The following is a 13,396-nucleotide window of genomic DNA, read 5'->3' as shown; positions in this document are numbered from 1 at the left end:
CTAAAAATCCTGACATTTTAACTCCCCTTACATTTATATAAAAAATATTCACAGCGCAACAAAATGACTACACTTTGTCTTTTGCCTTTGATGTATCAAATTTATATAGTTTCACTAAAAGGCACGTAACTTTGTGCTGAACATTGGTGGGGTCAAGATCTCTGTCTAAATAAATAAATAAATCTTTTTAAATTGCCAGATGATTAAACATGCAACTGTTTTGCTGGTAATAGCTGAAACGAGTAAAGAAAATCAACAGCCTATTTATGCAAGATAATTCATAATTTTACTGGGGGGGTTATATTGGTTGGGTCTGATTATTGGGGGGGTCATAACCCCCCTGGAAACTGCTCCATTATGTTGGCATGTGGCACTGAAGAAAATATTAATCAAACTAAATATAATATATAATCATCTGCCCTTGTCTGCACAAATGTTTCCCTTTTTCTTTTAGTGTTAACTTTCACGTGGATGATATCTACAACAAAACTCTTATTTATATACTTTTTATTTCTTTGGACAGAAATCAGGAGTAGTCATATAAGAGATGAAAATAAATTAACATTATAATTAATATCATAATTAACTGAATTCACATTTACATTTATTTATGTATATTTATGTCATATGTCATTGAAATTTTATTGTTGTGTTAATGGTAACAGAATGAACAAAACTATGATATTTAACCACTGGCTACAGTATAGAAATGATCCATGTCTTACCATTTCTTCCTTCTAAAGTTTCACTCTTATCTCATTTATTCAGCATAAATATCCAAGACATTAAGGAGCCACGAAATCAAACAGCCTGAGTTTTGAAAAAACCTCTTAAGAGTTCAGGGGCTGGACACTTGTGTACAGTGACTGAGGGGGTGTAGTTAACGAAAAACAGTCTGATCGGGGTGGGATCCTCATCAGACTGTTGATACAGCACTAGCTTAACACTGGTATATCTGATTTTATCAGCTTATGTGCTTATAATATATGTCAACAACTGCATCAAAGATTCTGAATATCTCATAAAAATCACATTGTATTGCATGAAAATAAAAGTAACTTCATAAAACACTTTGTTTGTTATCAGACATTAATAATCCTCACAATATTACATAAACAGCAAGTTCCTGGATTCACATATGAATGTAACATATGATTTCTTTAATGTTCACCCATGAGGAAAAATGAATTAAAAGGGAGAAACACATTTCACTGACATTTTCTGTTTCATCTGCATGCAGCACATTTGAACCATGCGAATGATACTGCAACCACAATGGATCCTGTTTTTCAGAACAGCCTACCACATTTACCACCAAATGTTTCGTAAATATATTATCTGTCTGGTGCATCAATAAAGATGTGAAAACCACGTCTAGAAACTGCACCACTTTTGTCTGATTGAGTTTCACTAAAGGCACAAGCAAGAGTTTTTCCACAAACTGTTGAACCACATTCTTTACAAACCGCGTCACTCTGAAAACAGAGCTCACTACAGACAGACAGGCAATCCCCGGACTGGAGCAGACTGCAAACGCGCCACCTCTACTTGACCATAAACCTGATTTATTTGTTAAAAAATGAGAGAGAATTTGCAAGGTTTACGGGTCCAGCCGTGGTCGGTCCACGGATCCTGGAATGGAACAGAGAGAGAGAGAGAGAGAGAGTGGGCAGGGAGGTGGTTAGCTGGTGATTTCCTTCTTTACAGGTTTCAGCTAGCAGGCTAAAGGGAATGGTCCCAGCAGCATCCACAGTGCACAGGTGACATGAGGTTTAAGCAAACCAATTTCCAACAGTAAATTCAGACAAGTTCCTGTGTGGAAAGCAGAAAATCTGGGTAAATGGCAATAATATACTAAGGTTAAACAAAAACAAGACAGGGTTAACTGTTGACATAGCAGAGAGGATTATCTGGCAGAGGACTGTGGCTCCTGTCGGCCCCTCAAATATGGGTTCCTTCATTAAGAACAGGTGCAGGAAGGAATGAGCTGCCAGGAACTCCACCACAGGTTGAAGCAGAAGCTCCAGCTCAGAATGTCAACAGGGAGGAAATGGGGGGGAAACCAAAAACAAAGCCTAACTCTGTTTCCACAGTGAGCAAACCCACGCATCACCTTCTTTCCTTCCAATGTCAGAGCAGGTCATCAAGACTGAGCTTTTGGTTTGTGAATTATTATTATTATAAGTCTGAGCTGGCTCCTTAAACAGGACGTGATTTTCTCCTCTGGAGTTGTCTACTATGGGCTCAAATTGTGGTCATAAATATTTTGTACTTGTAAATCACTTTTGTACTTGTAAAGGATTTGTATGTGTAAAAAAGATTTGTATGTGTGAAAAGAATTTGTGTGTGTAAAAAAGATTTGTGTGTGGACTTAGCCCAAAAAAAACGTGTGAAACTGCAAGTTACAATGACGAATTTTGACCCTATTTTTCTTTCTTTCATCTGATTGGTCAATGTCATGTCAATCACAAATTTAACAATCCAATCAGAGAACAGATGGGTTTGGCTGTCGGCAGGGCGCTTTTTTGAACTGCAGGTCCTTGAAGGGTAATACAGTTTGAAGCTGGAGGATCTCTATATAAATATCCGATAGCAGTTAGGTCCCAATAACTTTCAGCAGCTGTTGAAAGGATAAAGTTGTGGTATATCAGTGGTTAGAAATACCATTATTACTTTAGGATTAGTTTAACACAAAGTCAGGGCTGACCCGGGACCATTGCTGTGAGTCACAGTGCGGACGCAGGATATGCTGCTAATGCTAACTGCTAACTAAAAGCAAAGGATCCAGAATTTCTTGCGCTGGCTGCTAGGCTCTGTGGGTTTTTGGAGCAGCTCTACCTGTACAATTTGAGCCCATAGTCTACAACCAAAACTGATCTGCCCACAGCATCCTTGCCTGGGTCACACACTGCGGTGCCCAGATGTATCCTACATTTCACACCAACACAGTTGGCTTCCCACCCAGACTCCACTGTGCAGCGGCTACATGTACCCCACATCCATGTGTTTGCTGAGCCTGCATGTCCCCCATGCTACATTACTATGGAGAGATATTTACACCCAAAATGGCTATGAATGCATACCATATGATCCATAAGCTTAAAATAATCTTTGCAAACGTGTACCGTAAATTTGTGTGTAACTTTTTTTTTTTTTTTTTTTTTTTTTTTGGAAGTGACATCAGAAACAGCAGCATGTGACATCACGTGATGGCGGAGCTTCAGTTCATCCTTTGTCATCCTTTTTTTTTTTTAATAGGACAGGGGGAAAGAATGAAAGAAAGAGGGGGAGAGGAAGAAAGAAAACCAAAGGGGAGAAGAGACGGTGAGAAGGGGGGGAAGAGAGGAAAAAAAAAAAAAAAAAACTCCTGGGTCACCTGTATGGAGAGAAAGAAAAACAAAAAAAACAGGGGAGACAGCAAACAACAAAGAGCAACATAATAATAATAATAATAAAAAAGCACCATCACAATAAACTAGCTAGTCATAGATATCAATAGTTACTAAATAGTAAATGATATTGTGCAGCACGCAAGATAGACAGCGCACAGTGTGCTTTGAGGCAGCAGCCAAGAAAGCTGTAGTCCGCATCTGTGAATACCCGTGTGTACACCTGTGTGCATACCTGTGTGGATCAGCATGCTTGCATTCCAAAGGTTTCTCCATGTAATGATCTGCTAGAGAGTGTGGGGAGCCACAGCCCTGTCCTCTATGGTATCAAGCAGGTATGGAGGAGATCAAAACTCCAGACATCCAGAGGCACCCAGAACACAAGAGACCAAGGAAGACCCACAGAGGGGCAGCCGCGCCACTGTCCCAGTAAGAGCTAAGGAGAGTCCCAGATGAGAGCTCATTCAGCAGCCGCGGAGCAGAAGCCAGGGGGAGTTGCAGTGACGCGCCCGTGAGCTCCGCCGGCAGCCAGCTGTGCCTGAGTGACCGAGCCCCAGGCCGAGAGGCCGGGGGCACCCCACCTCCAAAGTGGCCCGAGCGAGCCCCAATAAGCGGCCGCCAAGGAGTGAGCCGGTGTGTACCCGGACACCCACCCCCAGATACAAAGAACCACCAACGCACCGATACCTGAGGGAGTCCGCCACCGGCAGGGGAAGTGGTGGTGGGTGGAGATAGGCCTCCAAACCTTGGAGGGCCCGAGATGTCCCCAGAGAGGTGGCGTCTGATACCCAACCTGACATATAGACACAGACATACAGGCACACACAGACACAAACATCCATTCCCACCCTCATGCTCTCATATGTACTTCACACTCAACCGACGTGGAGACAGACATAAAGGGACGCTGTATACACGATCACACTCCCCAAGCGTACTCTACTAACCGGGTCTAGGTACCCCCGCCCCTGGAGGGGGGAACTGCACCCAGACCCAGGTGGTGTTACCCTTTTCCCTGCGGTGGGGAGAGGCAGACCGCCCCGACTCCGCAGCAGCAGGAAGGCTCCACACTCCAGACCGCAGTCGGATGGCCCACTCCTCCTAGCCCCCCCGCTCCAGTAGGCCGCAGAGAATGGGGGTGAGAGAAGACTCCAAACCTCCCTCCACCCGCTCATTGTAGTGTTGATGCATGTGTGTTCTAAGGTGCAATTAAAACCCAGGAGGGCATAGAGCTACCTGCCAGAGAGCAGCAGGTAAGCGCATAGTCCCTCCTGCTGGCCCTCAATGTCTACATGTATTTAAAATTGAGAGGTGGGCAACGACGCCAGGGGTGAGGCGTACACCCTGATGGTAACTTGGACTCCGTGTATCGTGCCCACCCCCAAGATCCTATATGTATGTGTAATGAGGGTGTGAGTAATGTGAATGTCTAAGTTGTGGGATAAAATTGAGGCAGAGGCAGCCAGAAGGGGACAGAGGGGGGGGTAGCCTCCTCTGCATCCTGGTGACATACCCCTACTCCAAGGCCCTGCATGTGTGGGTGGTTGTGGTGGAGCAGGAGGAGGGAGGCAGCTGGAGATGGGGAGGGAAGGAAGGGAGGGGCAGGTGACCCCTCCCTGGGGCCAGCTCCCCCGCTGACCCCAGTAGGCACTCCCACACTCCGCGACCCGCCAGGGAAAGGGGGGCCCAGGCCCATCCAGACCGGGGCCCAGCGCAGCAGCGCCCCCCGGCCCCACAGAGCCCGGGACAGTCCACCCAACCCCACCACAGAGAAAACTGCACCCACCCCACCATCCACTCGTCTTCCAGACTACATGAGACAATAGACGCCCAGGCTGAGATCTTCCTCCACCTCTCCTGTATCTCCCCCTACTGCAGAGAGTTCCTGAGGGGAAGAAAGCTCCTGCAAGGTGTAACAATCTCCCCCACCGGTTGAAGAGCCCCACAGGCGACTCGACACGCCGGCAGCACCCTGCGCCAGGGATGGGCTCCCATGCACCCACCCACCCACAACCCCAGCAACACACAAACCAGGACCCAAGGCCCCGAGGCCCAGCCAGGGCCCCGGCCCAGAGATGGAGCGCCCCCAGACCCTCACGCCCATCCCGGACCCACCCAGGGGCAGACAGGCTACCAGGTCAGTAACCCACGTCCATCACCACAGACCCTCCCCTAGCCCCGCTGCACGCAGCCACGAGGAAATGGTCAGAAAAAGGCCCCCAACCGGACATGACCGCTACCCCGGGTTGAGCCCCCCAAGGAAGATGCCTCCGGGGAACCCCCCGACGCCCTAAGCCTGTCCCTGCCCCCACACCAATCACAACATTGAAGGCGGGACCAAACTATGACCCCCCACCCCCACTAGGTGATGGAGCCGATCAAAGGAGCCCAGAGCAATTGATCTGATGTGGTGGCCGAGGCTGTATCAAAACTAATGTAATCTAATAGATAATTTCTATATTGGTTAGAATTAAGATTGTTTTTATTTTTCCAGTTCATGAGGACAGTTTTCTTGGCTATGCATAGGGCAGTGAAAACCATATGGGCTAAATTGTTTTCTGAGGTGACATTATCTAAGCTGCCCAACAAACACACTAAGGGGGAAGTTGGAATGTTACATTTCAGACACTTTGATAAGTCTTCACATATCTCGTGCCAAAACTTCTGCACTGGTGGACAGAACCAAAGAGCGTGGATGTAATTGTCTGGTGTATTGTTTTGACAGTGTGAGCAGTTGTTGGAAGATGTAAAGCCCATCTTGAACATCCGATGACCTGTATAGTGCACTCTATGTAGTATTTTGTATTGTATTAATTGCAGACTGGGATTTTTAATCAATTTAAAAGTTTTTAAGCATACCTGAGACCAGAAGTTTTGGTCTAAACTGACTGATAAATCTGCTTCCCACTTTGCAATAGGAAGGGATATTGATTCATCTAATTTAGAGAATGTTCTATATATTTTAGATAATAATTTGGGGGATTTAAGAGTAAGGAAATGTGCCGCACTTGGTGGTATTTGTAATTCAACTTGACTGACAACATTTTATTATGGATTTAATTTGTTGATATTCTAAAAAATTTTTCTTGTTGATCCCATATTGTGCAACTAGTCTGTCGAATGGGATCAATTCTGTTCCCTCCAATATATGTTCTAAGTATTTAATTCCTTTACAACTCCATTCTGGGAAGTTAATCATATTATTGTTTTGTAATATGTCAGGGTTATTCCAGATAGGAGTACGTTTGCATGGGATTAGTGAAGACTCCGTTATTTTTAGATACTCCCACCATGCTGTCAGAGAGAAGCTGATGTTGATACTTTTAAAGCATTCATATCTTTTGATGTTTGAGCTAATAAATGGTAGGTCTGAAATCTCTAGATCCTTGCATAGTGCCTGTTCAACATCTAGCCAAGGTTCATCTAGGAAGGTATGTTTTGACCATTCTGAGATGAACTGAAGCCTGTTGGCTAAGAAGTATTGGTGAAAATTAGGCAGATCTAATCCTCCTCTATCCTTGGTTCTTTGTAGCGTTTTTAAGCTGATGCGCGGGGGTTTATCTTTCCAAAGGAATTTGGAAATATATGAATCCAGAGATCTGAACCAATCTTGTGATGGTTTGTTAGGGATCATCAAAAATAAGTAATTTATTTTTGGCAAGATCATCATTTTTATAGTGGCGACCCTTCCCATGAGTGATATGGGTAAAGATTTCCATCTAGTCAGATCGCCTTCTACTTTCTTTAGAAGTGTGATGTGATTTAATTTAGTTAAGTCTGAAAGCTTAGGAGAAACATTAATACCTAAATATTTAATATTTCCGGATTGCAGTGGGGCAGAGGAAGAATTATGGAAGGAGCAGTTAATGGGGAGAACTGTAGATTTTGGCCAGTTAATTGAATAATCTGAAACTCTTGAAAACCAGTTTATTAGAGTAATTACCTCAGAGAGGTTGGTTTGTGTGTTTTGCAGAAAAAGCAACACATCATCCGCATAGAGACTGATTTTATGTTCTATGTTCTTACATTTTATGCCCTTAATTGTTGTAGCCTGTCTAAATGCTGCTGCTAGAGGTTCGATAAAAATTGCAAAAAGTGAAGGGGAGAGTGGGCATCCCTGTCTGGTGCCCCTCAGGAGACAGAAGCTGGGGGATGTCTGGTCATTTGTTCTGATACGAGCTGTTGGGGAATTGTATAATATTCTTATCCAGTTTATAAAAGAGTTTCCGAAACCAAATTTGTGTAAAGTTGCGAATAAAAATTTCCAGTTAACTCTGTCAAATGCTTTTTCTGCATCTAGGGATAATATTATGGTTTCAATGTTTTTATTGTATGAGTAGTCTATTAAATTAAGTAATCTACGAGTGTTTGTTGAGGAGTGCCGACCTTTTATGAAACCAGTTTGGTCAGGGTGAATTAAGAGGGGGGTTATTTTCTCTAATCTCTTTGAGAGAGCTTTGCAGATTATTTTAAGGTCTACATTTAAAAGAGAAATTGGACGATAGCTTGAGGGAAATAAAGGGTCTTTGCCTGGTTTTAGCAGGAGACTAATGTTGGCAGAGTTCATATTTGGTGGTAATCTGCCATTTTCCTCGATTTCCTGCAACATTCCGTGGAATACTGGTGCCAGAATTGTCCAGAATTCTTTGTAGAATTCTGCAGGGAAGCCGTCTGGACCTGGAGCCTTATTATTGGGCATACTTATCAGGGCTTCCTGGAACTCACTTGGTGTCAGTGGCGAATCCAGTTCCATTGCTTGACTGTCTAGTAATTTTGGGAGATTTACGTTGTCAAGAAACCGATCAATTTCATTTTTAGATGGGTTTATTTGTGGTGAGTATAAAGTTTCATAGAAATCCCTAAAAATGTTGTTTATTCTTCCAGGGTCATATATTGTGTTCCCTGATAAATCTTTAGCAGCACATATAGTTGTTTTTTCTTTATTTATTTTTAACTGGCTAGCTAGAAATCGACCTGATTTGTTACTGTGTTCAAAATTCTGCAAGCGAAGTCTTTGTATAAGGAATTGTGTTTTTTTATTAATAGTTTCATTTAATTCTAGTTTTGTTTTGCATATTTTGTTCAATGTTTCCTGATCTTGGTCGCACGCGTAGGCTTCTTCTAGTGATTTGATGGTTTTTTCTAATTCCTGAATGTTTTTGTTTTCTTCTTTCTTTTTGTGTGATGAGAAAGAAATTATTTTACCTCTCATCACAGCTTTCCCTGCTTCCCATAGAACAGAAGCAGATATTCCGGGAGTGTCATTAAAGTCTAAATATGAAGTCCATTCCTTTTTAAAATATTTAATAAAGTCTTCATCTTTAAGCAGTGATGTATTAAATCTCCAGTTTTTACTTTGCGTAGTATTATTCTTGTGCATTAGTTTTAAAGATACAGGAGCATGATCACTGACAGCTATAGGATGAATCTCAGTGTCTGAAATGTCACTCAGCAGTGAGCTGCTGACCCAAAAATAATCCAGACGAGAATAGGAGTGATGGACATGTGAGAAAAAAGTATATTCCTTACTGTTGGGGTGAAGGGAGCGCCATGCATCGCGAAGGCCAAAGTCGCTCATATACTGTTTGATTATATTTGTGGACTGCCAATTACGCTGAGTTCCTGCTGTGTTGAGCCTATCCATTTCTTCATTTAGTCCAAGGTTGAGGTCACCGCCAAGAATGAGTGCGCAATCGAGGTGTTCAGAGAGTGCACTAAAAAATCCGTGGGAGAATGAGGGTTCATCAACATTTGGACCATATATACTTACAATACATAGTTTTTTGTTCAATATTGATAGTTTAATAATTAGAAATCTACCCTCTGGATCTATAACTGTATCGAGTACTGTAAAATTAACATTTTTATGTATTAAAATTGCTACTCCCCGTTGTCTAGAATTATAACAGGCTGCAAACACGTTAGGAAACTCAGGTGTTTTAAGTTCGTTTAAACCTGTGACAGGTCTGTGAGTTTCTTGTAATAAAACAACATCTGCCTGTAGTTTTTTAAGCTGGTTAAATATCTTTAACCTCTTTCCTCTGGTGCCAGCTCCATTTATATTCCATGTGACAAGCCTCAGAATGCCCATAATTGTGTGTGTATGTCTAATGATGTACGCTGGGTGTTTCGTTTAGACAGGTGGAGAGAGTGTGGAAACATCCCTTGTTTGTAAATAGAAAGAGAGAGAGAAAAAAAAAGTGTGGTGAGAGGCTCCATAAGTCTGACTATGTGTGAATATTCACTAATATGAACAAGCGTGGCTGGTTTATGTGTCCTGCAAGTCTGTGCGTGCTGTGAGGCTGTTGTGAATGTGCTGCCATTGAGCGGATGTGTTTGCGTGATCGTGGTGTGAAAATATGGAGAAATAGAGGGTGTTTGTTTGTAGGTGAGTGGGGAAGTAGGTGATCACAGCAGTGAAAGACAAGAAAAAGAAAGAAACCACATGAACTGTGAGCAACAACAAAAAAAAAAAGAAACGAAACGGAAACATTCCAATTAAAGCAATGACGGAGGGTGACGGCGTTATATCTGCTATGACATCATATTGATATTACTAGGTCAAACTCATGTTAAATGAGAGAGTGTGAATGAATAAGAAAAGAGTGTAGCGGGTTCTTATCTGGAGTGCAGTCAGTATAACCACGGTGTGGTGCTGGGGTCGCGGTACAGCTGTCCGTCCACGTAGAGCCGGTCCACAGCGATGACAGCACGGGAGCCTTTCTGGATAAAGCTACGTCGAACTGGGAACAGTACCGTGCGTCGTTCCAGGATCTCTTTGGGGAACTGGTCGTTCACGCTGAAGTCCGTTCCTTTCAGCTCTCTGCCGCGACTCTTCACCTGTTCCTTTTGTTTGAATTGGCTGAATTTGGCCACGATAGGCCGTGGTCTCCCAGTCCGCGACCGAACGCCCCCCAAGCGATGTACTCTATCGAAGTCGATGTTCTTTACGGTGTCCTCCGGCAGCTTCAGGTGGATTTTGATGAAGCTTTTCACCGTTGCCTCCGCATCCTCTCCGGTAGATTCTGGAATACCAGAGAACACAAGATTATCTCTCATGCTACGGGCTTGTAGATCGATAACGGACTCTTTTATTTTTTTATTTTCAATGTTTAGCTGGGTCACGTTATCGGTGAGAGATTTGACCGACTCCCGTAGCGTGGTATTTTCAGCGGCAAGCGTTTCCACCTGCTGCTGGCTGAATTCCAGGGATTCTCTCAGAGATTTAAATTCCCGGTGTAAAATCTCCACCAGGGCCAGCCTCGCATCGAAACTGGACAATCGCTTGTCGATTGACTCCAGGATGTCTGCGATGTCTTTGCTGGCAGGCGATGTTGTACCGGGGGATTCTGCCGGGCGAGATCTCTTCGATGACGGCGTCTCAATTTTGGTCGGGGAGGATGTACTCTGGGCCTTCTTCATGACTAAATCTTGAAAACAGCGGTCGATGTAATCTTGGAGAGCGTCTAAACTCTCCCCGTTGTCCTCCAGGGTGTTAGAGATGATAGAACAGATGTTGTTAGTTATATGACAATCGATTAGTATATTTGGTAATATTGAAGCTTGAAAAACCTTTGTTAAACTCTAAGCTACCATTTGCTTTTTTTTTTTCCGCCAATTCTCCGGCGTCTGACGTCACCTACAACATGGGTCGCTTACCTTACTCGTCACTTCCGTCACTTACCGTCCTCCCGTGTAACTTTTGAGTACTAACAAATGCATGCGCCAATCTACAAACAAATTTGAAGCAATATGACTACATGTACAGCTATTTTACAAATGTGTACATCCAATACATTTATACACAATTTATTCAGTTGTAGCTTTTTGTCTTTCAAAAATCTTTCTGTGCATACAAATTGTCATGGTCAGGGTAAGTGCTGTTTTCTTCCAGTTCATTGGATCTCCAGCTTCTAACTTCCAATAACCAAATCTCTGTTCAGTCACTGGTCTGCTCGGCAGCTTCACTGCTCATGCTCCTGCCTGCCTCCCTGCCCAACTCACTGGAACAGCTCAGATCTCCAATCTTGACTCACTGCTAACCCGGACTGTTCACAATTTGTCTGTTTCACCCTGGATCAGTGTCTAGAACACCCCTTGACTCCTGTTTCTTCTGTTACAGTAATTCTGAGCACCCTGGGTCTTTTCTCCAGTCTAGCCTTCACCCTAAACCCACACCACAAGATTCCTGGCTGTTACCCAGTTTTGTTTGTGTGTGTGTGTGTGTGTGTGTGTGTGTGTGTGTGTGTGTGTGTGTGTGTGTGTGCGTGCATGCAAAGTAAAGATTTGACTCCTACCCTCAGATTACCAGGCTTGTAGCATTGTATTTAAAAGATGAAATGTTGCTCATTTGCATGCAATATCGGCATGAAGATAAGGGTTAAATGTAAATGTTACGCATAAAAAACGGTCAATTTACCATTTAAACTGTTTTTCTTTGTCCTTAGTGTTATATATATATGACAACACAGCAATCGTGTTCTCTCCCCAAAGCTGTCATGTTATCGTCATGTAATACCAGGCTCCACAATGAAGTGTTTTTCTGTGAAGTGTTCTTTATGCTGTTTACAGTTCCATGTTCTATATCAGGTTTTTTTTTTTAAAGATGTCAAAGTTGTCTATGGTTGCTTGAACGGGATCAACTGTTTTTTTTTGTTTGTTTTACAACCTCCAGTTCTTTTCCAGAGCACCCTGACTGTGTATGTGCATGGATTCTGCACGAAAGCCTGCACAAGGCACAATTGTTTTAGGAAAAGCAAATGGGTGCTGGTGCTTGAAGTACTTTAACCTAATTTTAAGAAGAAAAAAGAACTGTAACCATTGATGAGCCATCTCTCTTGTGGTGGGTTTGTACTTATGCTAGCTTCCTGTATAACTCATCAGAGCCATATCTGGAAAAGTACACCCTTACTCTAACCATACAGGAAAACAATGTGCACAACAAGCACAATAGTTTAATTCCAAAAAGTTTAATACTTCATGTAGGCTATTGTTATAATGTTTAACTCCTGGATTATGTGGGAAGTCCTTTTCAGTATCTGTAATTGGGGGTGTGATTCTGTCCATGTGAATGCCCTCACTTTAAGCTGTGATATTAATTTAATATGAATTTCTGGTTAAATGCTTTATTGTAATGAGCTCAGAGAAGGCTGTGTTTTCAGACCTGAAAACAACTTCCTGCTTTTACATGTTTAGCTCTGGGGCTCTACCAAGTGGATAAAGATCTGCACACAGACTGTGTCACCTAATTCTTGCAGTTTCTAAATTAAGGGGTTTATCATTAAGGGGAAAAACATCCAAACCAGCATGGCCCTCTGTGGAAAAAAAGTGATTGCCCCATAAACATAATAACCCTCTGAGGTCCAAAATATAATTGGCCATTATTGATTACTTTTGATTTTACATGTGTATTTCACCTTCAAATTGTTTTTTTCCTTGCCTTGCTTAGTGTCATTCTTTTCAGCTCCACCTCAGGTGTCTGAATTTACAGTTATTTTTTCATCGACATACTCTATTAACACAACTGATCTGAAATAACACAAAAAACCAAAATCCTAGTAGTAGTTGTATTTTGATTTTAACTGTAAAATCCACAGACGTGTTTAGTAAATTATTTTCATAACTTGAAATTCTAAATTTTGAAAACTTAAGCCCAAATTTTTAAAACAATAAAGTCATATACAAAACAGGAGGTGTATCACTCCTGTGCTCCACCTGGAGACAGTGTTTACACTGTAACCTGCCTTAGTGAGTGATGAATGTCACAAACACACAAAATAAAACAATGAATACACAACACACCAACTATTCACTCCACGCTAAAGGTCACAAATCTGGTGAGGAGAGGAGTTGCAGAGGTGGTGGGCTTGCATTTATTTTGTACAGGAGGAAGATGTTCGCAGCTGATTCGGACTGCCAACAATGAGGATAGATAGTAAGGTGGTTATGAAGGGGAGACGCGAGATCTGTAGTTTTATTTTAAAGAACTTAACCTCTTTAGCACGCAC

The 13,396-nt window shown here is 42.6% G+C and overlaps 1 pseudogene; it reads right to left on the bottom strand.

Moving 5' to 3' along the window:
• Positions 1–13,396, bottom strand: part of LOC146575428 (beta-1,4 N-acetylgalactosaminyltransferase 2-like) — a 56,447-nt pseudogene that overhangs the window by 33,444 nt on the left and 9,607 nt on the right.

This window comes from Mchenga conophoros, linkage group LG4, assembly GCF_057382185.1.
Source record: "Mchenga conophoros isolate Kocher_MC1m ecotype Shallow Benthic linkage group LG4, M_conophoros_male_GT1.1, whole genome shotgun sequence".
In the NCBI taxonomy this organism is placed as follows: Eukaryota; Metazoa; Chordata; class Actinopteri; order Cichliformes; family Cichlidae; genus Mchenga; species Mchenga conophoros.
This window is presented reverse-complemented; position numbering and strand designations above follow the sequence as displayed.